The 27,021-nt window shown below is 41.5% G+C and overlaps 1 long non-coding RNA gene across 3 annotated transcripts in view; it reads right to left on the bottom strand.

The window, feature by feature from the left end:
• LOC144579280 (uncharacterized) overlaps window positions 1-27,021 on the bottom strand; it is a 53,676-nt gene that overhangs the window by 13,413 nt on the left and 13,242 nt on the right. For 2 of the 3 annotated variants that reach the window (XR_013526545.1, XR_013526543.1), the window contains exons 3-4: window positions 17,575-17,803; window positions 15,358-17,305 (exon numbers count right to left, since the gene is read on the bottom strand). This is a non-coding gene — a long non-coding RNA (uncharacterized LOC144579280). Of the gene's footprint in view, window positions 1-15,357; window positions 17,306-17,574; window positions 17,804-27,021 lie in introns of those variants that run through there. The other variant, XR_013526544.1, reaches the window with a different exon arrangement.

The raw sequence follows: 27,021 nt of genomic DNA on the forward strand, positions 1-27,021 counted from the left end.
CCTGGGTGACAGAGCAAGACTTTATCTCAAAAAAACCCAACCAAACAAACAAATCCAAACAAAAACACATGCATTAGAGAGAGGGAGAGAGAGTGGGGGGGGCGCGGAGGAGAGAGAGAGAGAGAAGGAAATGGTAGAGATACTAATATAGGTAATCCTGCTTGGCTTAGTTAGAGATATAGGTATGTGTAAACATGTGTAGTAATCTTTCACAGTACTTCACAGTTTTCCAAATGTTTTTGCGTAACATTCGAGGGAAGTATACTTAGTGAGCTTCTACAGTGTAAGGTATTACATCTACAAGGAGGACTTAGAGGCCCCTGCCCTTCAAGCAGTGCACTTTGTAGTTATTAGTAGGTAACATCCAAATGAATTTTTTGCTGTGGTCGGTTTGATAACCTATTGTGCATATGTGTATGTATAGTGAAGTTAAGATTGGAATCTCAGTTTATTTATTCATTTTTTTTTTACAGTTCCACATTAATCAGCCTAATGGAACTTCATTTTAACTTACTCTTTATAAAGAGGATAATTAGGAAAGTAACTGGGAACACCAAGTCCGGAATCAAACTGCCTGGATCCAAATTTCAGCTATGTTGCTTACTAGTTGTGTGATCCTGAACAAATAACTTAACCTCCCTGTGCCTCTGTCTGTAACAAACGAATAGTAATGGTACCTATCTCAGCGAGGCGGGGTGGGGCAGGGAGGGGCGGGTAATTGTAAGGATTAAATGAGTTAAGAATGTATGTAAGGCACTTGAAGAGATCTGGGCACAGCGTAAGCACTACATGGATTTCCTATTACTGTTTTTTTTGTTTTGTTTTGTTTTTTTAACTTCATGTTATTACTTTTTTTTTTCTTCTTCTTCTTTTTTTTATTGCATTTTAGGTTTTGGGGTACATATGCAGAGCATGCAATACAGTTGCATAGGTACACACATGGCAGTGTGCTTTGTTTGCTTTCTCCCCTTCACCCACATTTGGCATTTCTCCCCAGGCAATCCCTCCCCACCTCCCCCTCCCACTGGCCCTCCCCTTTTCCCTGCTATGGACCCCAGTGTTAAGTACTCCCCTCTCTGTGTCCATGTGTTCCCATTTTTCATCACCCGCCTATGAGTGAGAATATGCAGTGTTTCATTTTCTGTTCTTGTGTCAGTTTGCTGAGAATGATGTTCTCCAGATTCATCCATGTCCCTACAAACGACACAAGCTCATCATTTCTGATTGCTGCATAATATTCCATGGTGTATATGTGCCACATTTTCCCAATCCAGTCTATCATCGATGGGCATTTGGGTTGATTCCAGGTCTTTGCTATTGTAAACAGTGCTGCAATGAACATTCGTGTGCATGTGTCCTTGTAGTAGAACGATTTATAGTCCTTTGGATATATACCCAGTAATGGGATTGCTGGGTCAAATGGGATTTCTATTTCTAAGGCCTTGAGGAATCGCCACACCGTCTTCCACAATGGTTGGACTAATTTACACTCCCACCAACAGTGTAAAAGTGTTCCTTTTTCTCCACATCCTCTCCAGCATCTGTTGTCTCCAGATTTTTTAATGATCGCCATTCTAACTGGCGTGAGATGGTATCTCAATGTGGTTTTGACTTGCATCTCTCTGATGACCAATGACGATGAGCATTTTTTCATATGATTGTTGGCCTCATATATGTCTTCTTTCATAAAGTGTCTGTTCATATCCTTTGCCCACTTTTGAATGGGCTTGTTTGTTTTTTTCTTGTAAATCTGTTTGAGTTCTTTATAAATTCTGGATATCAGCCCTTTGTCAGATGGGTAAACTGCAAACATTTTTTCCCATTCTGTTGGTTGCCGATTCACACTAGAGACTGTTTCTTTTGCTGTGCAGAAGCTGTGGAGTTTCATTAGGTCCCATTTGTCTATTTTGGCTTTTGTTGCCAATGCTTTTGGTGTTTTGTTCATGAAGTCCTTGCCTACTCCTATGTCCTGAATGGTTTTGCCTAGATTTCCTTCTAGGGTTTTTATGGTGCCGGGTCTTATGTTTAAGTCTTTAATCCATCTGGAGTTAATTTTGGTGTAAGGTGTCAGGAAGGGGTCCAGTTTCTGCTTTCTGCACATGGCTAGCCAGTTTTCCCAGCACCATTCGTTGAACAGGGAATCCTTTCCCCATTGCTTGTTTTTGTCAGGTTTATCAAAGATTGTATGGTTGTAGATATGTTGTGTTGCCTCTGATGCCTCTGTTCTGTTCCATTGATCTATATCTCTGTTTTGGTACCAGTACCATGCTGTTTTGATTACTGTAGCCTTGTAGTATAGTTTGAAATCTGGTACTGTGATGCCCCCCGCTGTGTTCTTTTTGCTTAGAATTGACTTGGCTATGCAGGCTCTCTTTTGGTTCCATATGAAGTTCATGGTGGCTTTTTCCAGTTCTGTGAAGAAAGTCAATGGTAGCTTGATGGGTAGAGCATTGATTCTGTAAATTACTTTGGGCAGTATAGCCATTTTCATGATATTAATTCTTCCTAACCATGAACATGGAATGTTTCTCCATCTGTTTGTGTCCTCTCTGATTTCGTTGAGCAGTGGTTTGTAGTTTTCCCTGAAGAGGTCCCTTACATTCCTTGTGAGTTGTATTCCAAGGTATTTTATTCTTTTTGTAGCAATTGTGAATGGCAGTTCGTTCTTGATTTGGCTCTCTTTAAGTCTGTTATTGGTGTAGAGGAAGGCTGGTGATTTTTGCACATTGATTTTATATCCTGAGACTTTGCTGAAGTTGCTTATCAGTTTCAGGAGTTTTTGGGCTGAGGCGATGGGGTCTTCTAGGTATACTATCATGTCGTCTGCAAATACAGACAATTTGGCTTCCACCTTTCCTATTTGAATACCCTTTATTTCTTTTTCTTGCCTGATTGCTGTGGCTAGAACTTCCAGTACTATATTGAATAGGAGTGGTGAGAGAGGGCATCCTTGTCTAGTGCCGGATTTCAAAGGGAATGCTTCCAGTTTTTGCCCATTAAGTATGATATTGGCTGTTGGTTTGTCATAAATAGCTTTTATTACTTTGAGATACGTTCCATCGATACCGAGTTTATTGAGGGTTTTTAGCATAAAGGGCTGTTGAATTTTGTCAAATGCCTTCTCTGCATCAATTGAGATAATCATGTGGTTTTTGTTTTTGGTTCTGTTTATGTGGTGAATTACATTTATAGACTTGCGTATGTTGAACCAGCCTTGCATCCCCGGGATGAATCCTATTTGATCATGATGAATACATTTTTTGATTTGCTGTTGCAATCGCCTTGCCAATATTTTATTGAAGATTTTTGCATCTATGTTCATCATGGATATTGGCCTGAAGTTTTCTTTTCTTGTTGGGTCTCTGCCGGGTTTTGGTATCAGGATGATATTGGTCTCGTAGAATGATTTGGGTGGGATTCCTTCTTTTTGGATTATTTGGAATAGTTTCAGAAGAAATGGTACCAGCTCCTCTTTGTGTGTCTGGTAGAATTTGGCTGTGAACCCGTCTGGACCTGGGCTTTTTTTGTGTGGTAGGCTCTTAATTGCTGCCTCGACTTCTGACCTTGTTATTGGTCTATTCATAGTTTCAGCTTCCTCCTGGTTTAGGCTTGGGAGGACACAGGAGTCCAGGAATTTATCCATTTCTTCCAGGTTTACTAGTTTATGTGCATAGAGTTGTTTGTAATATTCTCTGATGATGGTTTGAATTTCTGTGGAATCTGTGGTGATTTCCCCTTTATCATTTTTTATTGCATCTATTTGGTTGTTCTCTCTTTTCTTTTTAATCAATCTGGCTAGTGGTCTGTCTATTTTGTTGATCTTTTCAAAAAACCAGCTCTTGGATTTATTGATTTTTTGGAGGGTTTTTCGTGTCTCAATCTCCTTCAGTTCAGCTCTGATCTTAGTTACTTCTTGTCTTCTGCTGGGTTTTGAGTTTTTTTGATCTTGCTCCTCTAGCTCTTTCAATTTTGACGATAGGGTGTCAATTTTGGATCTCTCCATTCTTCTCATATGGGCACTTATTGCTATATACTTTCCTCTAGAGACTGCTTTAAATGTGTCCCAGAGATTCTGGCATGTTGTGTCTTCATTCTCATTGGTTTCGAAGAACTTCTTTATTTCTGCCTTCATTTCATTGTTTACCCAGTCAACATTCAGGAGCCAGTTGTTCAGTTTCCATGAAGCTGTGCGGTTCTGGGTTGGTTTCTGAATTCTGAGTTCTAACTTGATTGCACTATGGTCTGAGAGGGTGTTTGTTATGATTTCAGTTGTTTTGCATTTGCTGAGCAGTGCTTTACTTCCAATTATGTGGTCAATTTTAGAGTAGGTATGATGTGGTGCTGAGAAGAATGTATATTCTGTGGATTTGGGGTGGAGAGTTCTGTAAATGTCTATCAGGTTTGCTTGCTCCAGGTCTGAGTTCAAGCCCTGGATATCCTTGTTGATTTTCTGTCTGGTTGATCTGTCTAATATTGACAGTGGAGTGTTAAAGTCTCCCACTATTATTGTGTGGGAGTCTAAGTCTCTTTGTAAGTCATTAAGAACTTGCCTTATGTATCTGGGTGCTCCTGTATTGGGTCCATATATGTTTAGGATCGTTAGCTCTTCTTGTTGTATCGATCCTTTTACCATTATGTAATGGCCTTCTTTGTCTCTTTTGATCTTTGTTGCTTTAAAGTCTATTTTATCAGAGATGAGGATTGCAACTCCTGCTTTTTTTTGCTCTCCATTTGCTTGGTAAATCTTCCTCCATCCCTTTATTTTGAGCCTTTGTATATCCTTGCATGTGAGATGGGTTTCCTGGATACAGCACACTGATGGGTTTTGGATTTTTATCCAATTTGCCAGCATGTGTCTTTTGATTGGTGCATTTAGTCCATTTACATTTAGGGTTAATATTGTTATGTGTGAATTTGATACTGCCATTTTGATGCTAGCTGGCTGTTTTGCCCGTTAGTTTTTGTAGATTCTTCATTATGTTGATGCTCTTTAGCATTTAGTGTGATTTTGGAATGGCTGGTACTGGTTGTTCCTTTCTATGTGTAGTGCCTCTTTCAGGAGCTCTTGTAAAGCAGGGCTGGTGGTGACAAAATCTCTGAGTACTTGCTTGTTCGCAAAGGATTTTATTTTTCCTTCACGTATGAAGCTCAGTTTGGCTGGATATGAAATTCTGGGTTGAAAGTTCTTTTCTTTAAGGATGTTGAATATTGGCCCCCACTCTCTTCTGGCTTGTAGAGTTTCTGCCAAGAGATCTGCTGTGAGTCTGATGGGCTTCCCTTTGTGGATGACCCAACCTTTCTTTCTGGCTGCCCTTAGTATTTTCTCCTTTATTTCAACCTTGTTGAATCTGACGATTATGTGCCTTGGGGTTGCTCTTCTTGCGGAATATCTTTGTGGTGTTCTCTGTACTTCCTGCAATAGAGTGTTGGCCTGTCTTGCTAGGTGGGGGAAATTTTCCTGGATAATGTCCTGAAGAGTATTTTCCAGCTTGGATTCATTCTCTTCGTCACATTCTGGTACGCCTATCAGACGTAGGTTAGGTCTCTTCACATAGTCCCACATTTCTTGGAGACTTTGTTCATTCCTTTTTGCGCTTTTTTCTCTGATCTTGGTTTCTCGTTTTATTTCATTGAGTTGATCCTCGACTTCTGATATTCTTTCTTCTGCTTGGTCAATTCGGCTATTGAAACTTGTGCATGTTTCGCGAAGTTCTTCATATTGTGTTTTTCAGCTCCTTTAATTCATTCATATTCCTCTCTAAGGTATCCATTCTTGTTATCATTTCCTCAAATCTTTTTTCAAGGTTCTTAGTTTCTTTGCATTGATTTAAAACATGTTCTTTTAGCTCACAAAAGTTTCTCATTATCCACCTTCTGAAGTCTAATTCTGTCATTTTGTCACAGTCATTCTCCATCCAGCTTTGTTCCCTTGCTGGTGAGGAGTTTTGGTCCTTTCTAGGCGGCGAGGTGTTCTGGTTTTGGGTGTTTTCCTCCTTTTTGCACTGGTTTCTTCCCATCTTTGTGGATTTATCCACCTGTCGTCTGTGTAGTTGCTGACTTTTCGATTGGATCTCTGAGTGGACACCCAGATTGTTGATGATGGAGTATTTCTGTTACTTGGTTTTCCTTCTACCAGTCTAGCCCCTTCGCTGTATGACTGCTGAGGTCCACTCCAGGCCCTGCTTGTCTGGGGTGTACCTATAGCGGCTGCGGAACAGCGAGGGATGCTACCAGTTTCTTTTTCTGCTATCTTTGTCCCAGGATGATGTCTGCCAAATGTCAGTCTTATGGATATACAGGGGTCAGGGAGTTGCTTGAGGAGACAGTCTGTACTTTGTAGGAGCTCAAGTGCTGAGCTGTGAGCTCCGTTGTTCATTCAGGGCTGCTAGGCTGCTATGTTTAGTTCTGCTGCAACCTAACTCGTAAGAAAACCCCTTTTTTTCTCAGATGCTCTGTCTGGGGGCGGGTTTGGGCTTTCCTTGTGAGTGTCCGCCTCGCTGTCCTGCCCAGCTAGGAGGCAGTCTAGTCACTTTTTGCCTGCCGAGGCTCCACCCTGCTGGTGTGAGGTTCGCCCTTTTGCTGCAGGCTCTGCCCTTCTGCTGTGGTCTCCGCCCTGTTGCCACGGGCTACGCCCTGTGGCGGAGTCTCTCTGTTGTACCGGGTTGCCTCGGCAATGGCAGGCTGCGTCAGCAATGGGCGTGTACCTCAGTAGGGGCTGATTGCCTCGGTAATAGCTGATGCCCCTCCCCCACGGAGCTGTGCTTTAAAAAAAACCTATTCACCGGGAGCGTTTGGAATCCCCGTTTTTGTTTGCCGCACTGCGCTCCCCCAAACACTGAGTCCCTGGGATTTCCTGGGCTGGGTCACAGTTCAGGACCCATTCAGTCTCAAGTTCAGCCCTCTCGGGTCTCAGTTTGCCGGTTCAACAGGGCACCCGTAACAGTGCGCTTTTGTATGGAGCGCTGTGAGCGCCTCTGCGCTCCGGCGCGGGCCGGAGCCGCACCGGCTGCCGGCTGCACCAGCCAAGACCTCTGCCTGGCATCCCGCGTCTCTTTTATACCTGGGAATTTCCCCGTTCTGTGGGCAACTAAGATCCGTCTGGAAATGCTTCCCCAACTCACCCTCTCCGCTCATCCAGCGAGAGCTTCAATCCTGGGTTGTTCTCACAGTGCCATCTTGAGTCCTCCTCCTACTGTTTTTATTTATTTAGAGATCCATTTGAGACGATATTTCATTCATCCCTAGTGGATGGAACAACATAGCAAGAAAATGGAAATAGGAAGGAAGCAGGTTTGTATGGCTATTTGGCCAACTTGTTGCCCTAGAAAAATACACAGGCATCCTAATGGATGCTAGGTCATGATTTCTAGATAAGTCAACAGAAATTGCTCTTGGCTAGCACCATTCCTGAGCTTATGCTCTGGCCTAGTGCCCACACCTTTACCCCTATGTTATCTTAACGCCCCAGGGAACAGAGGATGAATGTCATTATCCAAGTCAACCAAGCCAGTTAGGATCCGTACTAGGGGGGATAAAACACACAAAAAGCAACCTGATGGGAGAGACCTGCAAATAGAACTTTTAATCCTGATGGCCATCTACAATCAGTGAGTTCCATGGCTGGAAGCCATCACTCCATCTGTCTGACAAGTCATTCAAAGAAGCTCACCATCTTCAGGTCTTTTTTTTTTTTTTTTTCGGTGCCGTGACTCGGCTTCCAGGCCTTTAAAGATGAATGCCTACCAGGCCAAATGGCCAGAGCCGTGTGCTGAAGCCCTGAGTCTCTGACTTCCCTTCTTGGCTCTGACACCCCTTCTAAAAAGCCATCCAAGGAAGTCAGTTAACCACTGTTTCCTTATCTACAAAAAGAAGAAAGCATTCGGTGCCCTTGGTTCCTCCTTATCACTCTAGAGAGTTTACAGTGTAACTAGTGCTCTGAAGATGCAAAGAATCCTATCTAAAGTGTCCAATATTGCAGAAATCAGCAAAATGTCTGGTTAATTTACTTTGGAATCATTGATGTTTCAGGAATTTGAATAAATGGGTGATGTGGAGGTAAGTGTTAGGTCTGGTCTCTGGGAATCTGGCAGTTTAAGGAGAGAAAATCCTGAACACATCCTTTCTAAAAGACACTTTCTCAAGTATGAATGCTATCTTCTTGTTCACGGGCCTATATATAGCATACTCTGGCTCACTCATGTATCAAAATAATTTCTTTCATTTACTCTGCCCATTGTGCACAGTAAATATGAAGTGTGCTGTTGCTGAAAGTAGTGCTTTTTGGAAACTCCCTCATTATAAACCAAGTTTTCCAAGTTTTGAAGCCACAGGGTATAGTCAGAGGCATACATACAACTAGGCCTTCTTTATCACTCCAAGTGGAGGGTCTGAGCAAGAATGGGAGGATTGGAAGTAACAGCAGAAAGTTAAAGCAAAAAAAAATACGAAACCGAAGACAAGGCACAGTGATTCACACCTATAATCCCAACACTTTGGGAGGCCAAGGCAGGAGGATCACTCAAGCCCAGGAGTTTGATACCAGCCTGAGAAATATAGTGAAAACCCATCTCTACAAAAAAAATTAAAATTAAAATTAAAAAATTAGGCCGGGCGCTGTGGCTCATGCTTGTAATCCCAACACTTTGGGAGGCCAAGGTGAGTGGATTACCTGAGGTCAGGAGTTTGAGACCAGTCTGACCAACATGGTGAAAGCTCCTCTCAAAAAAAAAAAAAAAAAAAAAAAAGTTAGCCAGGCATGGTGGCATGCGTCTATAGTCCCAGCTATTCACAAAGCTGAGGCGGGAGGATCACCCGAACCCAGGAAGTTCGAAGCTGTAGAGCAATTGCTCTACAGCCTGGGAAACAGAGCAAGCCCTTGTCTAAAAGAAAAGAAAAGAAAATTGAAATGAGATAATCTTAGTGGTCTACTTTTTGGGTTTATCTATTTACTTCCTACTTGATCAAACAATGCTCAGGTTGGCAGTGCTTCTGATATTATCCTTCATCTGCATTATACAGATTTCTGGACCCACCTCAGTAATTTTTGGTATATATATATGTGCAGGCATCTGGAGGACACAAAAAATGTACATCTGAATTTTTCTCCTGCTATAAACAATTCAGAGGTTTCCCACAGCTCTTAGAATACAGACCAAAATAAGTCCAGGATAATGATTCTTTTTCTTTTCTTTTTTTTTTTAAAGATGGGGTTTTACCATGATGTCCAGGCTGGTCTTGAACTCTTGACCTCAGGTGATCCACCCACCTCGGCCTCCCAAAGTGCTGGGAGTATAGGCATGAGCCACCACACCCGGCCAGGATAATGATTCTTAACCCTGGCTGCTTTATCTCAGGAACTTAAAAAACTACCCATATCTAGTTCCCCCTCTCCCAATTGAATTAGAATCTTTGTGGATGGGGCCTGGGGGCTACATGTTGCAAAAGCCTCATGGTCTGGCACTTCTTGCCTCTCCAGTCTCAGCTCTACCACCCACCCCTCCCTTTCTCTCCTCTCCCTAACTGGCCAATCCGTGGTACCAAAGACAGTCCAGGGCTTTTGCACAGGCTGTTCCTTTTATTAGCTTACACATCCATCCCCTGACCTCTCAGACTATATCAAATTGCACACTCTTCTAGCACCAGACCCTTGCCTCCTTAGCACATTTTGTAGTTGCATTGTGTGATCCTCAGATTAATGTCTCCCTCCTCACTGGGCTATGAAATTTTTTGCAATTGGAGGCTAGTTGGTTTCTGTGCACTGCTGTGTCTTCCCCAGCACCAATGCAGGGCCTGACAAATAAGAGGTGCTCATTACTTATATCAAATGGTAAACAAATGGCAGGATGGAAAATCCCAATATTCTCTGTCAGAGATTTTAAGAGATCAAAAAAATATATATATATTTTAAAAGTCATTGGGGAGCAGGGTCGGGAGAAAAAATAATAAAATAAAATAAAAGTCATGTAAATCTAAGGAAGTATTGTCAGAAAACATTGGACCCCATGTAATCTTAGCTACAGTTCCCCTAGCCAAGCTTCAAAGACAAGCATCATTTGGAAAATAAAATTACAGAACTAATATAACAAGTCATAGCCTGTTGAAAGTTATTTTGGGGGGTGCCTACAAAAGGAGGGTTGTACCTTACCTTTTCAATGGGGATCTGCAATTTGAGGCCTCTCCTCCAGAGAGAATATTTTCTGAAAGAAGAGTTAGACCAACTGATAACTGCACAGTAGAGCCTGGATCTGCTTCCAGTGGGGCCTCTCTGTCAGATAGTCAGTTAGTTCATAACTACCATCTGTTCCTAAATCCAGAAATGCAAATAGACCATGACTTCAGTTCACATAGTCATAGGCTGAAACATCAGAGAGCTTGCACCTGCCAGAACCACCTCTTCTTTAGACCGCTGGAAAAAAGCCGAAGCTGGCAATCCTAAGCAAAGAGGTTTCCAGACTAAGCTGAAATGCACAGCAAATAAAGTTAATTCACAAAATGAATAATAGTCTGTGTAGGGGGTGGCGGGTCGTAGATTTCAGATTCAAGAGGCATAGATATTGATGCATTTGGGATATTTGTATTTGAAAGACTGAGGCAAATAGGAAAGGCAATACAATATTTTAAAGTTATAAATTAGCTCTAATTCTCTTCTCTGTCGTCGACTATTAAAATGCCCCTGCTTGGGAGGGGAAGGTTTCAGGAGGCCTGCGGCACTAAATTACAATTACAAAACATATTGCTACATACCCATCTTCCACCCTGACACAAAAGTCCATGAGAGGTGGGAAGGCACTGGCCTGCCCCAATTATTATCACTGAATTAAACCAGCTGTGTTTCCTAGACCCAGAGCTGCACAAAACTATGACGTCTGGCTTTAGCATCCTGTCACTCCCCTCCAGACATCCTCCGTGTCTTCCCAGCCAGCCATGTGTGAGAGGACCTCAAGAAGCCATTGAGAATGCCCAGGGAACAGATTTGGGCTCCAATGGCTGAGACACCCAATTCCTTCAAACATAAAAGTAAAGTAATTAATTCTTATGCTGCAAGGCCATTGGGAGGGTTCTATAAAACATTTGTCAAATCCCAGTTGGTGCCTAGTAAACGTTAGTTTTGTGTGTGAAATACATTCTCCTCAATATCAAAACTTCTAATGTCTTGGTAATCTACTCTCAAGTGGACATGAAATCATCTGAGAATCTAATTTATAAGGCAACGTGAATGACTGAAAACAGATTTTCCTACCAACTTCTGGATTTAGATGGTTGCACGCATGCACACACACACACACACACACACACACACACACACACACTTTGAGAAGTAAATCCCCAGTGCAGGGTCTAAATACCAGGAAGAGTACAGTGTAGTAAACTCCAGCCTAGGCCTGGGAGTCAGGCTTCCCAGGTTCCAATTCTGCTTCTATACCTAGCTACCAGTGAGAGACCTTAGGCCAGTTACTTAATCTTTCTGTACCTAGCTTTTCCTATCCCTAAAAAAGGCTTGATATTAACACTACCACATCTCATAGGATGGTTGGCAGACTCAACGAGTTAATATATGTGATATGCTTCAAACAGTGTTGACACCATGGTAAGTGCTCAATAAATATTAGTAATGATCATTGACAATGGCATTTCAAGTACAAGATAGAATGCCTGGGTGGCTGCTTCCTTCTCCAAGTTCAAGCCAAATGCCCCTTCCCCAAATGGCCCCTGCTTACAGGGAAGGAAAACAATTTACTTTGTTTAGAGTGACAGGAACACAGCTCCAAATTGAATGAGAAGGCTCCCTTCATTGTAACAAAGGGAAAATAGGGAAAGTCAGTGCCGGAAGAAATGCACTTTCACTTGTATTATTGCCACCAGAAGAAAGGAAGGAGGGGAGATTATGCAACCTATAAGTGCCCTTATCTTTTAGTCGAGAAGAATTTTTTTTTTTTTTTTTTTTTTTTTTTTTGGCAGTTGGCAGAGCCAGCTGAGGTTTTATTTTGGGGAAAAGAAAAAAAAAAGCAGCTGAATTGTTTTGTAGCTGGAGGCATGGGCAAGGGGGGTCCCCAGGCAGTAAACTCCCCTGCGGATGGGCTGAGGGCCAGGGCTGAGCCTCAGGTGGGTCTCCTGTTCCCTGTGCTCCCCTGCAAGCAGCCTCCCTCATGAACTCTGGGGTAGCCACAGGAGGGGCAGGCTGGAAGGGGCTGCCGCAGTTGTTCACTTGAGCAGGATGTCAGAGGACTCAGACACCAGCTTCCCAATGCCGACTTCAATCTTATTCACAACCACGGCACTGGTGGAGCTTGTGCGACTGAAGATGCTGGAGCCCATGCCAGAGACACAGCTGGAGCCCAGTCTGTAGCTGAGGCTGGGGCTTGTGAGGCCCCCATAGGCCAAGCTCAGACCACCTGCATAGCTGCTGGTGGTTTTCATATGGATGCTCATGTTCTGCATCCCAGACTCCAGCCAGCTCTAGTCAAGGAGAATTTAAAAGGAAACTAGGAAGCCATTTCCCAAAGCTCATCCATAACATCAATACCTTGGGCTTCCATCCCACTCTTTACAGAACACAGCTCTTCTACATCCTTTACCTTTTCTTGTTTGGTTCACTATGTCACTAGCTCCCATCCGCAAGCCCACCAGAAGTCCACCTTGCTCTGCCCCATCTAATGGCTAAGGACCAAATTGTACAGGAAGGGAGGACAAGCAACGGGAAAAAGAAGCAGCTTGCTGAGAGTTTTCAAACCTGTATCAACAGAAGTCTTGTATATTCTTGATATATTAGTTTTCCGGGACTGCCACACCAAAATACCACAGGCTGGGTGGCTTAAACAGTAGAAATGTATTTTCTTACAGTTCTGGAGGCTGAAAGTTCAAGGTCAAGGTGCTGGCAGGGTTGGTTTCTTCTGAGGCCCCTCTCCTTGGCATAAATGACTGTCTTCTCCCTGAGTCTTCACATGGTCTTCTGTGTGTGTCTGTGTACCTAGCCACTTCTTTTGTTGTTTTCCTTTTTTTTGTGGAGAACGGGGTCTCACTATATTGCCAGGCAGGTCTCGAACTCCTGGGCTCAAGCTATTCTCCCGCCTCTGCCTCTCTAAGAGCTGGGATTACAGGCGTGAGCCACAGCACCCGGCATACCTAGCCACTTCTTCTTATAAGGACACCAGTCATATTGGAGCAGGGCTCACCCTAATGACCTCATATTAACTTAATTGCCTCTGTAAAAACTCTACCTCCACATATAGACACATTCTGAGGTATTGGGGTTAGGAGACTTCAACATGTGAAATTTGGAGGACCAGGACCATAATTCATCTCACAACACTGTGGTTAGGCTAATTCCTACATACTTTATGGGCTTTGATGACTATTTTGAATGTTCTTGTATTTTTAAAATAATTTTGCTTTCTTTTTCACTCCCCTTCTCTCTCCCTCTGCCTCTTTCCTTTTTCTTTCTTGCTTCTTTCTTTCCTTTCTTCCTTTCATTTCCTTCTTTCCTCTCTCTCTTTTTCCTTTTCTTATAGAGACAGTGTCTCATCATGTAGCCGAGGCTAGTCTTGAACTCCTGGGCTCAAGGGGTCCTCCCACGTTGGCCTCCCAAAGTGCTGGGATTACAGGCCTGAGCCATTGCACCCAGCCTCTCATATCTTAAATACATTATAAGGTGGTTATTGCTTATATAGATAAATGCTATTAATTTTTATACATTGACCAGCAACCTTCCTGAACCCATGTGTTAGATCTAATTCTTTGTTGGTTGTTTCCTTCACCATCAAACAATAATAGATTTGTCTCATTATCTGACATCTTCCTCAACTAGCTTTATTTCCCAAATACTACTATTTCCCACAGGAGTCCTCTTCCTTTTTTAGTTAGATTCCCATTGACAACTCTGTATGGCCAAATCCAGAGGGAGAGACAAGATCAAATATGAGATTTAAAATTTTTATTTATTTTTTGGAGACAGGGGGTCTCACTCTGTCACTCCAGGCTGGAGCAATCATGGTTCACTGCAGCCTCAAACTCCTGGGCTCAAGCAATCCTCCCACTTTAGCCTCCCTAGTAGCTGAGATTACAGGCATGAGCTACCATGCCTGGCTAGTTTTCTTCTTTAAGGTTTGTTTTGTTTTGTTTTCCTTTCAGAGGGAAGAGGCTTAAATGGCCAAAGAAATAAGTAATCGGTGAGAAAGAGAGTGAAGATAGAAGAGAGATTGGGAGTTATTTGCTATATTGAAAATCTGGAATGGTATTTCAGCAGAGATGTCAGGGTTAGCCTAGGACAGAAAAATGGAAGAAAGCAAAGGTAAATGGCGATATGGACAAGATGGCAGATGGGGCATGCACAGATAGGCTGCAGTGTTTTGTTTCCTGTCTGATGGTCTCAGCTGCAAAGTCATCTGCGTTAAGATACAGAGGTATTGGGTGGCACGAGGAAGCCAGGATGCGAATGGAGGGCTGAAGTAGAACTGTAAAGGTTTGTTGTAGTCACACTAAATTTTCTTCATCCTACCATGATTTTTTACACAGGTTTAACTTAGAGAATTAACCACTCCCTGTTCTTATCTTCATGAAAACTGAGAACAAGCGTTATTGGCCAAGAATTTGGTCAAGTCCCTTCCAGAAAGTTCAGGAAGTGAGAGAATATCCATTAAAAGGTGCATCACTCCCTTCTTATCCTAGTAGCTTATAATGCCTCTAAGAAATCGTGTTTGTCTTTGGGAAGGGAATGTGAAGAGTATGTCTATGCCTGTGTCTAGTAAGTTAATAAATCACCCATTGAAATTGTTAGGGGAATGACTATTCATGCTGCAGCTGTGTGATGAGGGAAACCTAAAAGTCAACTCAGCTTAGAGAGACCATTCCACACCCACACACCTGCACCCTTCACCTTGGGCCCCAGAATGAGACACAAGGAAGAGATTACATGTCACTGGTCCAAGGAGGGTGAGGGACATAAGAAACATAGCTAAATCCAACCTGGAGCTTGCAGCCCAAAGCCAAGAGCTAGCTTAGCTCAGTCCAAGTTGTAGCCCAACCTGTAGACCTGTGAGCATAAAAATAAAGAATTGTTGTTTTAAGTAACTGAATTTCAGAATAATTTGTTAGAACAACTGTGGCAGTAACAGGCAGATACACCACCTTAGGTCAGAGGAAGTCGACTCTAGAAAAGGGAGTGAAGAATGGTATTTTTGAGTTACATAAAAGTGGTAACTTACCTGGCAAGATGTACTTATTCACTTGTTCATTCATTCATTCAAAAGTTGTCTAATGAGCTATGTTTCAAATACTAGGAACAAAACATTGAATGAAACAGAGGAAATCCCTGCCCCACAAAGTTTGTATTTCAATATGCAAGAGGCATTTGCTACAGGCTTACGTTGAGCAGGGGAAATAGTTTTATTTGTTTAGCTACTGCAACACAAGTTTTCAGCTATTTATATAACCCAACTGAGTTCCTTTCTCTGCTTCTCTTTTCAGAGGAGCGGCTTGTCCTGAGTGCCTACTACTTGACAAGCATGAAAACTACATTATTCTTCATCATTACAAAATCTTTAGACTGGGTAACAGCATTTCCATTATATGAAGACACTGAGGTGAGAAAATGAAGTAATTTGTCCATGGTCACATAGCTGGGAAAAACCTGACATTTGAACCCAGTTATATATAGCTATAAAGCCCTGTTTCTGGGAACCATATTGCCTCTCACAAATGTGGTATTGCCCTGGAAGTTTTTAGGTTAAAAGAAGATATTTTTGATCCTTAATTGGATTTGAGAATGGCAGGGGGAGTGTTCAAAGACATTTTCAGGACAACTAGAAAAGTCTGGATTGTATTTTAGATAGTAGTAGTATTGTACTAATGTTAAATCTTTTGAATGTGATAATCATATTGCAGTACATAGGAAAAATGATAGCCTTATTCTTAGGAAATATATGTTAGAGTGTTTAAGATGACATGTCAAGTTCTCTGCAATTTACTTTCAAAGGGTTCATCACATTGTGTGTGTGTTTATAGAAATGGATGAATACATATATACACAGACAGGCAGACAACTATCTTGAAAGAGGAAGAGAGAAAAAAAAGGGAGACAGAGAAAGCAAATGTTCACAACTGCTGAATCTAGGTGAAAAATATATAAATTTTGTGAGGTTTTTCTTTCAGCTAAACTGTAGGTTTGAAACATTTTCAGAATAAAAATTAGGAGAAGAAAAAAATGAAGGTTTGGAAAGGATGGTGTCTATGTCCCTTGCCTTGCTGTTATTTGAAAAATGCCACAACCTGAAACAGATCATCCTTGCAGGATGCAGCCCTGCCTGGAGCCTGGGTCAAGTTAACAATCCTCCCTGCAGACCCATGCTGAGTGTCCATTCAGCATACTCAGGGGCTGACTAAAGATGGTGCTGGCTCCCCTGCTCCTTCCTCCGGTCTGGCACACCAAAATAACTGTTTGGAAGTTGACTTTGATAGACAAGAGGATGTTTGTGCACTGCTGGAAGACACTGTGAAGGGTGAGTCAGGAAAAGGCTGGGAAAGGGATGAGGGGGCAGAGAGATGGGATGTTTGTGCCAGGACACAACTTAGGGAATGTCTGGGAAATGTGGAGGAGGGGAGACTGGAAAAGGGTGAATGAGCAGTGACTTATCTAAAAATCCTTTAATACAAAAACAACAGAGGAAGACTTATTTGCTGTTTATTTACCTACTATAGGTTGACACTGAGGAGTAGGTGGGCAACCCCTACCCGTTTTCTCATCCTCTAAGGGAGCATACACTTCCTTCCTGACACTCTCAGATAAGCCCTTCTTTCCTTGGCAAATCACTGGTCTTCTTCACCTCAATGTGCCCAAAGTGGGAATGCAAATTTGGAGCTGGAATGTGGGTGGAGAAATTCTAAGAGGGCATGGGTGGAAACAGAAAGACCAATTTGAAGGTCACTGCAACCTAGTGACCAATGAGAGTGGTCTAGACAGGAGGTTACAAAGGAGGTCATGAGAAGTGGTTGGATTCCAGATGCATTTGAAAGCAGAAGTCAGATTTCCATGGATGTCTTGCCTAGAAACATCACTGACATTTTAGATTTCCCTTCAGCTTTTCCTTCTCTGTGGTTTGTATTATTGGACTGGAGGGCTCAGTTTCTTACAGCAACAAGGTAAGTTGGGGTATGGACAGATGAAGACAGATCCATCTCTGATCCTGGCAACACTGTTTGAATGGAACATCTTCCTGATGAAGATCGGTCAGCAACATCAAAGGAAGTTGGGTCCAGCTCTGCATTCCATTTTTCCAGGAAGCCTCACTCTCCACAGTGTGATGGCTTCCTCCTATGAACTCAAGGGCAGTTTCATCTATAGTAATAGCATCCTACCTGACATGAGTATAGTACTTTACAATTCTTTCATACCATTTGGGGATGTCCTTCCTAACCCCTCGATTAAGTGGGCCCTCTGTTGTATGTTCCCATAGCACTTTGTTCTTCCCCTATTCCAATTTTCACTATATGTTATTATAGATAATTGTTTAATTACTTGTCTTTCCTGCTAGATTGAAAAGTTTTATGAGAAAAAGGCAATTCTATAGCCTTAGTACCTACCACAGTGCCTGGCTTGTAAGAAGCATTCAGTATATCCCTACAATTGAATGGATAAATGATCAGTAACTCTTTTAATCTTCAAAACAATTCTTCCAAAGTGGGTGGTACCAACTCCACTTCATTGATGAGTGAACGATCTACTGAGAGACTATGTTCACATAGCAAATTAGCAGAGGAACTGGGAATAGTACCAGGGTCCAGGCTCTTTTCATTACACTCTACCTGGAACCTAAAAAAAAAAAAGAAAAGAAAAGAAAAGTAAGAAAAGAAATCAATTCATTTAATCAATCAATAGATACTTATTGATTACTCTCTATATCAGGTTCTATTACATGCTGCCAGAGGCACATACCAAAAAAAGGCAAGATTTGCATTTGGATGCTATTAAAAGAAACCAAACACAGGGAAACAGACATGTAAACACATAATTGTACTATAGTGTAATAAATACCATAGAAACTCTAGGAGGCTGTCTAACGCTGCTCATAGGAGGAATGTCCTACTCTGCCTTTAGTAGGTTCCATTTTATTTTTTTAAGTACATTGCTAGAACAGAAGGGGGAAAGTTATTGAGGGAAAAGTGAATGGCTGGTACCTCAAGGCTGGGTACCCTTGTTTCCTGCTCCATGATTGAAGATTCTTAATCATACATTCCACACAAACCCTAGCAGCTTGCCTCAGGGAATGGAGGAATCAGTCCCGGGAGCCCAGGATTGCTTAACTCAAAAGTAGCCAAGACAGGAGACTTATAATGTGGGGCCAGGTTGTGTTATAAACATCCCTGGAGCTTGCCTACCTGGGCTACCACAACCTGATTAAAATGTCACCTATATGAATGGTGTTTTTTGGATTCAGGCAGTGTTCAACCCTCACTTATCACACACAGTGGCTCAAATACTTCATTTTGATCAATGTATAAAATTTATTTTTGTGACAAGTAAAAGAACACTGCAGGTCTTTTGACATGGAATAAAGTGAGGTAAAACTTGCTATAGGTAAGAGAAGGTTGGGGCCAAAGGAAGATCACTGGCTTACAGAGACTTGGGAGAATTTGCCTCCTAAGAATACAATAAACCAGCCAGGGGCAGTCAACAGTCCTTCCCTCATTGAGACATGGCACAGAAGGGCAGCCAAGAGGTTATCCTATGAGCATTGTTATGCTACAGTAGGAATTGGAGTGTTGTGAGGGGGGCTACTACCATTAGCAGCTGAAATGGTAGGAAATTTTTACATAGGAGAGTATGGTGATCATATTTGCATTTTAGAAAACAATGGATAGCAGTTTGTGTTAGGGGAACAAAGGACAGAGCCAGGGAAACTGTTTAAAAGGTTAACAAAAAATAACAGTGACAGATGATGAGGCATCTACCTGATGGGAACAGAGAAGAGGAGATGGATTCAGAAACTACTTAGGAGGTAGAGTCATCAAGATCTAGATGACTAATTGCATGTAGGGGGTAAGAAAGTAGGAAGAAGAGAGGATGATGACTCCTGCATTTCTGGCTTGGGAAAGTGGTTAGGTTGTGGGCTGGATGTGTGTGTGATTGTGTGTGTGTAGCTGAAAAGGCAATTTAGCTTTGTAATTGTTGAAGTGAATATGGACCATAGGCACAGATATCCAGTAGGTAGCTGGATATGCAGTCTGCAAATCAGGAGAAAATTCTAGGTGAAGATGGTTATTTAGAATCACAGAGTCTAAATGGTAATTGGGAGTGGATAAGGCCTTGTAGACCGTAGAGGGAGGAGAAGGCCAAGGACCCAAACTTGCAGAACACCCACATGTGAGGGGCAGGCAGAAGTAGCTGTCTGTGAAGAGGATTGAGGAGTCAAGCCACACAAACTCAAAACTGTAAACACCATTGGGAGACTTAGACGGTCTAGCTCAGTTGGAGTTGGATTTGACTATAAATGTAACTACAGTGGACTAACAGATTTCTTATCCAGAGGCAGGCAGTCCAGGTGTCCAAAGAAGCCACCAAGACCCGTGCTACTTCCTACTCCTTCTGTCCTCATAATCATAGATGGTTGCTCCATATCCAGATACTAAGCTCTTCTTCCAAGCAGGAAGGGGAAGGACAAAGGGCAAAAGGCATTAGCCAAGTCTCTCCCTTTTTATTTTTTGAAGCAGAATTTCGCTCTTATTGCCTAGGCTGGAGTGCAGTGGCCCGATCTCTGCCTCCCAGGTTCAAGCAATTCTCCTGCCTCAGCCTCCCTTGGACTATAGGAATGCGCCACCATGCCTGGCTAATGATTCCTGTATATTTTTCACCCAAATTTCTCAATACTAACATTTACCAAAATTACTTTATCATTTTTTTTTCTCTCTCATGCATCCATGATGCTCATTTACTTCTAGTTTGGTGTGTGCTTCCTAAAAATAAAGACTTTCTCTTACATAACCACAGTACAATGATCAAAATCAGAATATTAACATTGATACAATGCTATTATTTAATCCACAGCCTTTTGCCAGTCATCCCACTAATGTCCTTTATAGCAAAGAAAAAGCTTTTTCTCTGATCCAGGAACCTATCCAGGACCACACATCGCATTTTGTTGCCATGTTGCTTTAGTCTACTTTAATATGAAATGGTTCCTCAATCTGTCTTTGCCTTTCATGTTGTTGGTATTTTTGAAAACCAAAGACCAGTTACTTTGCAGAACATCCCTTATTTGGGTTTGTCTGACAGTTCCTCATGATTCAGGTTAGGTAGTTTTGGCTAGAATACCACAGAAGTGATGCTGTATACTTCCCAATGCATCATAACAGAGGGTATCCTATTTTGACTTGTTCTGTTACTAATGATATTAGCTTTGATCACTTGGTTAAGGTGGTAAGGTAGGTACCTGTCAGATTTTTGTACTATAAAGTCCTTATTTTACCCTTTGAAATTTTAAGAATCTGTGTGGAGAGGCTTTGAAACTATATACATATCATGTTTCTCATCAAACTTTCACCCACTAGTTTTGGCATCCATTGATAATTCTTGCCTGAAATAATAAGATGGTCATTTTCTAATTCTGTCTTTCCTTCTATATGTATTATTTTGCCTTGTATCATATGGAAAGCTTTCCTTTCTCCATTTATTAATGTATTTCCATATGGACGCACAGATTTTTATTCTATTTGATGGGTTACAATTCATTACTATCATAATTTATTTTAACATGGAATTGTCCCAGATTGGTAATTAGGAACAGCTATAAGCTGGCTCTGTGTCCTGTTGATGTATTCCCATCATTCTTTGGGTACTTTTCTTATTGAGATTATTATTTTTAACAGGGTACATTGCTACCTTGATAAAATCAGCCTCTGTTAATAAGGAACAAAATGAGAAACAAAAATTGTGTGGGCAACCAGAAGTGTCTACCACACCTAGTTCTTCACCAGCCAAGAGGCTTGAATCCAGGCTGACAGCCTTGCTTTGTTCTAACAAAATAACTTTGTACCCACATTCCAAAAAGAGCCTTGAGGCCATTTAATTCCATCCATTCTTTTCCTCACTGTAATCCTTTATCACCATCCAAAGTGAGTGCTCCAAGAGCCAGGTCATCTGTGTTACACAACTTCTGGAGGTGCCATTCATATTGCAGACTATGAATGATGTGCTAGAGCAGGGGCCAGCAATTTTTTTTTTTTTTTTTTTTTTTTGAGACAGGATAGAATACAATGGCATGAACACAAGGCTCACTACAACTTCTACCTCCTGGGCTCAAACTATCCTCCTACCTCAGCCACCTGAGTAGCTAGGACTACAAGTGTGCAGGCCAACATGCCTCGATTTTTTTTTTTAGAGATGGGGTTTTGCCATGTTGCCCAGGTTGGTGTTAAACTCCTAAGCTCAAGCAATCTGCCCATCTCAGCCTCCCAAAGTACTGGGATTACAGGCATGAACCACTGTGCCTTGGCCAACAAACTTCTATAAAAGGGCAGATAGGGCCAATGTTTTCCACTGTGTGGGCCATATAATCTCTGTTGCAACTACTCCGTTCTTCCGTTATAGTGGGAATGCAGCCACAGACAATGTGGAAATGAGTGCGCATGGCTACGATCCAATAAAACTTTATGGACACTGACACTGAACTCCATATCATTTTCATGTATCATGAAATATTCTCATATTCATTTTTAAAAACTCACTTAAAATGTAAAAACTATTCTTAGTTTGTGAGCTCTACAAAAATAAGCAGCTGGCTAGATCCGGCCATAGTTCACCACCTCCTGCTCTGCTCAGCCTGAGCTGTCTTGTGCGGTGCTCCTGCCTCCCTAGGTCTCTTCTTTATCCTAATCTCCAATCTGCTATCCTACTCTGGGCTTCCTCTCTACCTTACACCTTCTTCCTTCCCAGATCTTTCCTCTGTGTCCTGGAACCTTCATTCGATTGTAAATTAACTTCTTTCCACTTTTAACCTTCTAGCTCATTCCTTGCCTTAACTGAAAAGTAACTGTAATCCCTAAGGAACATGATTCCCTGGCTGAATTCTAGAAAGGATGCTACTCATTTTCCTATTCCCCGCAACCCATGGGCATGGGAAGTGGTATTGGCATTCTCCACATTCTTCAATCCTACTTCTAAACCTTTAACTCTTCCAATCTCCTGCAACACTCCCTCCTCCTTTGATGCTCTACCACCTGGCTCTTTGAACAAAAGATAACATGCTGAGCAATATCCTGAGCAAAGCCAGGAGACAGGTACCACTGTTATCCCCCTCTTTGCAGAAGCAAAGAGGGGTTAGTCAAACAGCCAATAGTAAATGGCAGAGCCAGGATCTAATCCCAGCAGTCCACACTTATTCCCAAGATGTCATGCCACCTCTTCTTTAGGACCACACGGGTCACCACCATCCATCCAAGCCTCTGAATTCTATCACCTCCTGGATCAGTTAGGTACCTGGGCGGAAACAGGTGCACATTCAACCTGAGTCATTTGAAAGGTATCTAATCAAGGAACTATTTACAAAGGTATATGGCAGTGTTGCTCAACCTTTTGTCATTATCTCCTTACTTCATCCTAAAGAGAAAAATTTTTATTTCCCTTGACAAAATTTTGGTGAGTGGGATTGAGTTTGGGAGGCCCACAAACCATTTTCAAATTGTTTTGCTCCCCCAAACCAATTTTCACTCCTTTAGAGGCAGTATTAACCCCATTTAGAATGTGAGAATGTATGGGGAGGGAAACTATGGGGATAGCACAGCCCTCCAGGCTAGTGACTGAGATACCATCTCAAGGCCGGAAGTGGTGAGGGAGGCAGGAATTACTGGAAGATGGAGACATCTCAGAGCTGTGAACTTCCATCAAGAGATTGGTATGCCCAGGGCTGACTGAAAGACTTCCAGCTCACCAGGACTGATCCATTCTTCACCTTATAATGAAAGTCATCTTTCTTTTTCTTTTTTTCTTTTTTTGAGATGGAGTTTTGCTTTTGTTGCCCAGGCTGGAGTGAAATGGCACGATCTCTGCTCACTGCAACCTCCACCTCCCAGGTTCAAGCAATTCTCCTGCCCCAGCCTCCAGAGTAGCTGGGATTACAGGCGTGCATCACCATGCCCAGCTAATGTTTTGCATTTTTAATGGAGTTGGGGTTTCTCCATTTTGGTCAGGCTGGTCTCGAACTCCCGACCTCAGGTGATTCGCCCACCTCAGCTTCCCAAAGTGCTGGGATTACAGGCGTGAGCCACCGCGCCCAGCCAAAAGTTGTCTTTCTAACTGGAAACAGCGGGTACCTTTGGAAGACTGAACTGGGTAATGGAAACAAGCAGGAAGACCTTTTCAGCTTTTGAAGGCTGTACAATATGCATGTATCATCTAATTTTAAAATAAAATGTAATTTTAAAAATTGACCTAAAATGCAAATATGGTCATTCTTTCCCATGCTCAAAACAGCCCATCTGCCACCAAGTTAAAATCCAAATTCGTCCACATGTCACACAAGGCCCCCGTCATACTTCTTTAGCCCATCTCTGCCACTCTCTACCTCAAACCCTGTGTCCAAACATGTGATTTGCTGAAAATTGAGTGTATTCCCTAAGCAACTTTTTTCCTTTATTGTCAATGTGCTCATAATACCATTTTGTATCAGACATCTGTTTCTTATACCTGCAGTTTCCACGTGCTAGAATGCAAAGCCTCTCCACCTCCTCTACTTTTCTTCCTGGTGAATTCTTCATTCTTCAAGACCCAGTTAAAATTACCTCTCCCAGCTCTCACTCCACTTCCAACCTTACTGTTGACCATCTTCTCTGTGTACACTCTACAGTACAGTGATTAAGAATACAAGCTCTAATGCCAAACTATGTGGGTTTTGATCCTGGATTTGTCACTTGAGTTGGTAATATTGGGCATCTACTTAACCTCTGTGCTTTGGTTGCCTTATTTATAAAATGGGGATTCCAATAGTTTGTATCTTAGAAGGAGAGCATTCATTCACTAAGTATTGACTAAGCATTTATTTTTACATATTGAAATGACAAAAATTCCTGCCCTGGTGGAACTTAGATAAATTCTATTGCAGAGGTTGGCAATCTACAGCTCCTGACCAAACTGAGCCACCTGTTTTATAAAGTTTTATTGGTACACGGCCACACTCCTTCGTTTATGTATTATCTATGACCATGTTCATGCTACAAAGGTTGAATTCAGTGGTTGCAACACAGACCATATGGCCTGTAGAGCTGAAAATATTTACTATCTGGCCCTTAAAGAAAAGGTTTGCTGTCCCTTGCTCTATTGAGATTAAAGTAGTTTGCACATGTAAACATGTAAAGTGTTATTTTTAAATCATTGCCTAGGTAAGGCACTCAATAGATACTAGCTTTATTAATATGATTGCATACCTTTACTATAACACCTAACACCAGTACTCAGTTAAATTTTTTGCTGAATAAAATCAATGAATGGAGGGGTAAAGAGGAACCAGAAGCTGGGGTTATAGAAGTCACTGAAGAAAGAGTTTCAAGATAGTAGAAGGGGTCAGCCCTATTAAGTGACAAGCCAAGGACTAAAGAAAGACTGGCAGATTTGGCAGTCAGATGAAGTGACCTGACCAAAGGGCAGCTTGTGTGAAGTGGTGTGTGTGGACAGCTGCTGGTCTGCAGCTGGTTTAGGGGGAAATGGAAATGAGGAAGAAGAGATAGGAAAGTGGAGATTATGTGATGGCAAGTATCAAAATAAAAATTAAACATTTGGTCTGCTACCTGAATTTTTAAAATCAGCTCACCAAAAATATCAGGTTTATTGAAATATTAGAATATCTGATAAAATTTCCACTTATCTTTGAGCTGTCTGGGTTTGGGTAAAACTGCAGTGCTTAAAATTCACATCTAGAACTAGCAGGCAGAACCTTTAAAGGGTTTATAATGATGAGGCACATGATGCTGCACTAATGATAATGTTTCTTTCTTTCTCTTGTGATCTTAATCATTGTGTGATCTTAACTAGCTTGAAACGAGAATTTCAATGGAAACAGTAGTGCAAATTTACCAACAGAACAAGTGTAGTCATGACAAAACAAAAACTATACAAGCATATTTTTGTTCATTCTATAAATACTTATTGAGTACTTTATATGCACTAGGCATTCTGACAGACACAATTATGTGGGTATAAAACTTGTTTATTTGATAGATAGTTATTCCCCACCCCTCCAGGAATTCATTATTTAGTTGGTAAAGAAAATCAGTTACGCAAATAGGTTCACTATTTGCAGAAGTTTAGATGGAATATGGCGGAGGGGCACAAAATAATAAAATAATTTATTTAAAACTATTTTCACATTTGTGAAAAGCTCTATATATCTGTGGTATTAAGACTAAAGAGAATGGTATCAAGTCATAGCTGCTTTCTAGAAAACATTTAAGACCTCTGCATATTATCACTGAGTTGTTTTTCTTTTTTTCTTTTTTTTCTTTTTTCTTTTAGTAGAGACAGGGTTTCACCATGTTGGCCAGGATGGTCTGGATCTCTTGACCTCGTGATCCACCTGCCTCGGCCTCCCAAAGTGCTGGGATTACAGGCATGAGCCAGCACGCCTGGCAAGTTGTTTTTCTTTTAAGGGGCTACAGAGGAGTATGTTTAGCATGATCCTATTTTTATTAAAATGTATACTCTCTATACAGAAAAAGTCTAAAAAGATACACACTTAAAACATTAGCAGGGACCCACAGCTAGTATCATTCTGAATGGGGAAAAATAAAAGCCTTTCCTCCATGATCTGGAACACAACAAAAATGCCCACCTTTACCACTATTATTCAACTTAGTACTGGAAGTCCTAGCTTAGGGCAATCAGACATGAGAGCAAAATGAAAGGCATCCAAATTTGAAAGGAAAAAGTGAAATTATCCTTGTTTACAGCTGTTATGATCTTATATTTGGAAAAACCTAACAACAGCACACACACACGTGCACACACACACACATCTATTAGAACTGATAAACAAATTTAGTAAAGTTACAGGATACAAAATCTACACAGAGCCAGGAGTGGTGGCTCATGCCTATAATCCCAGCACTTTATTAGGCTGAGGTGGATGGATCCCTTGAGCTCAGGAATTCAAGACCAGTCTGAGCAACATGAGGAAACCCATCTCTATAAAAAGTACAAAAAATTAGCCAGGCATGGTGGCACATGCCTGTGTTCCCAGCTGCTAGGGAGGCTGAGGTGGCAGGATGGCTTGAGCCCAAGAAGTGGAGGTTGCAGTGAGTCAAGATCATACCACTGCATTCTAGCCTGGGCAACAGAGCCAGACCCTGTCTCAAAAAGAAAAAAAAAAAATCAGTAGCATTTATAAAGGCCAACAGTGAGCAATCTGAAAAACAAATTTAAAAAAGTAATCCCATTTACAATAGCCATGCATAAAATTAAATACCTTGGAATTAACCAAAGAAGTGAAAGATATCTATAATGAAAACTACAAAACACTGATAAAATAAATTGAATAAGACACACAAAAAAGGAAGCATATTCCATGATCATGGATTGAAAGAATCAATATTGTTAAAATGTCCATACTGCACAAAGCAATCTACAAATTTAATGCAATTCCTATCAAAATACCAACGTTACTCTTTACAGAAATAGGAAAAAAAAAATCCTAAAACTTACATGGAACCACAAAAGACCCAGAATAGCCAAAGCAATCCCAAGCAAAAAGAACAAAACTGGAGGAATCACATTACTGACTTCAAATTACACTACAGAACTATAGTTACCAAAACAGCATGGTACTAGCATAAAACAGGCATATAGACCAATGCAACAGAATAGAAAACCCAGAAATAAATCCACACACCTACTGTGAACTCATTTTTAACAAAGGTGCCAAGAATATACACTGGGGAAAAGACAGTCTCTTCAATAAATGGTGATGGAAAAAGTGGATATCCATATGCAGAAGAATAAAACTAGCCCCCTGTCCCTCGTCATATAGAATAATCACATCAGGCCAG

Source organism: Callithrix jacchus, chromosome 14 (assembly GCF_049354715.1).
Source record: "Callithrix jacchus isolate 240 chromosome 14, calJac240_pri, whole genome shotgun sequence".
In the NCBI taxonomy this organism is placed as follows: domain Eukaryota; kingdom Metazoa; phylum Chordata; class Mammalia; order Primates; family Cebidae; genus Callithrix; species Callithrix jacchus.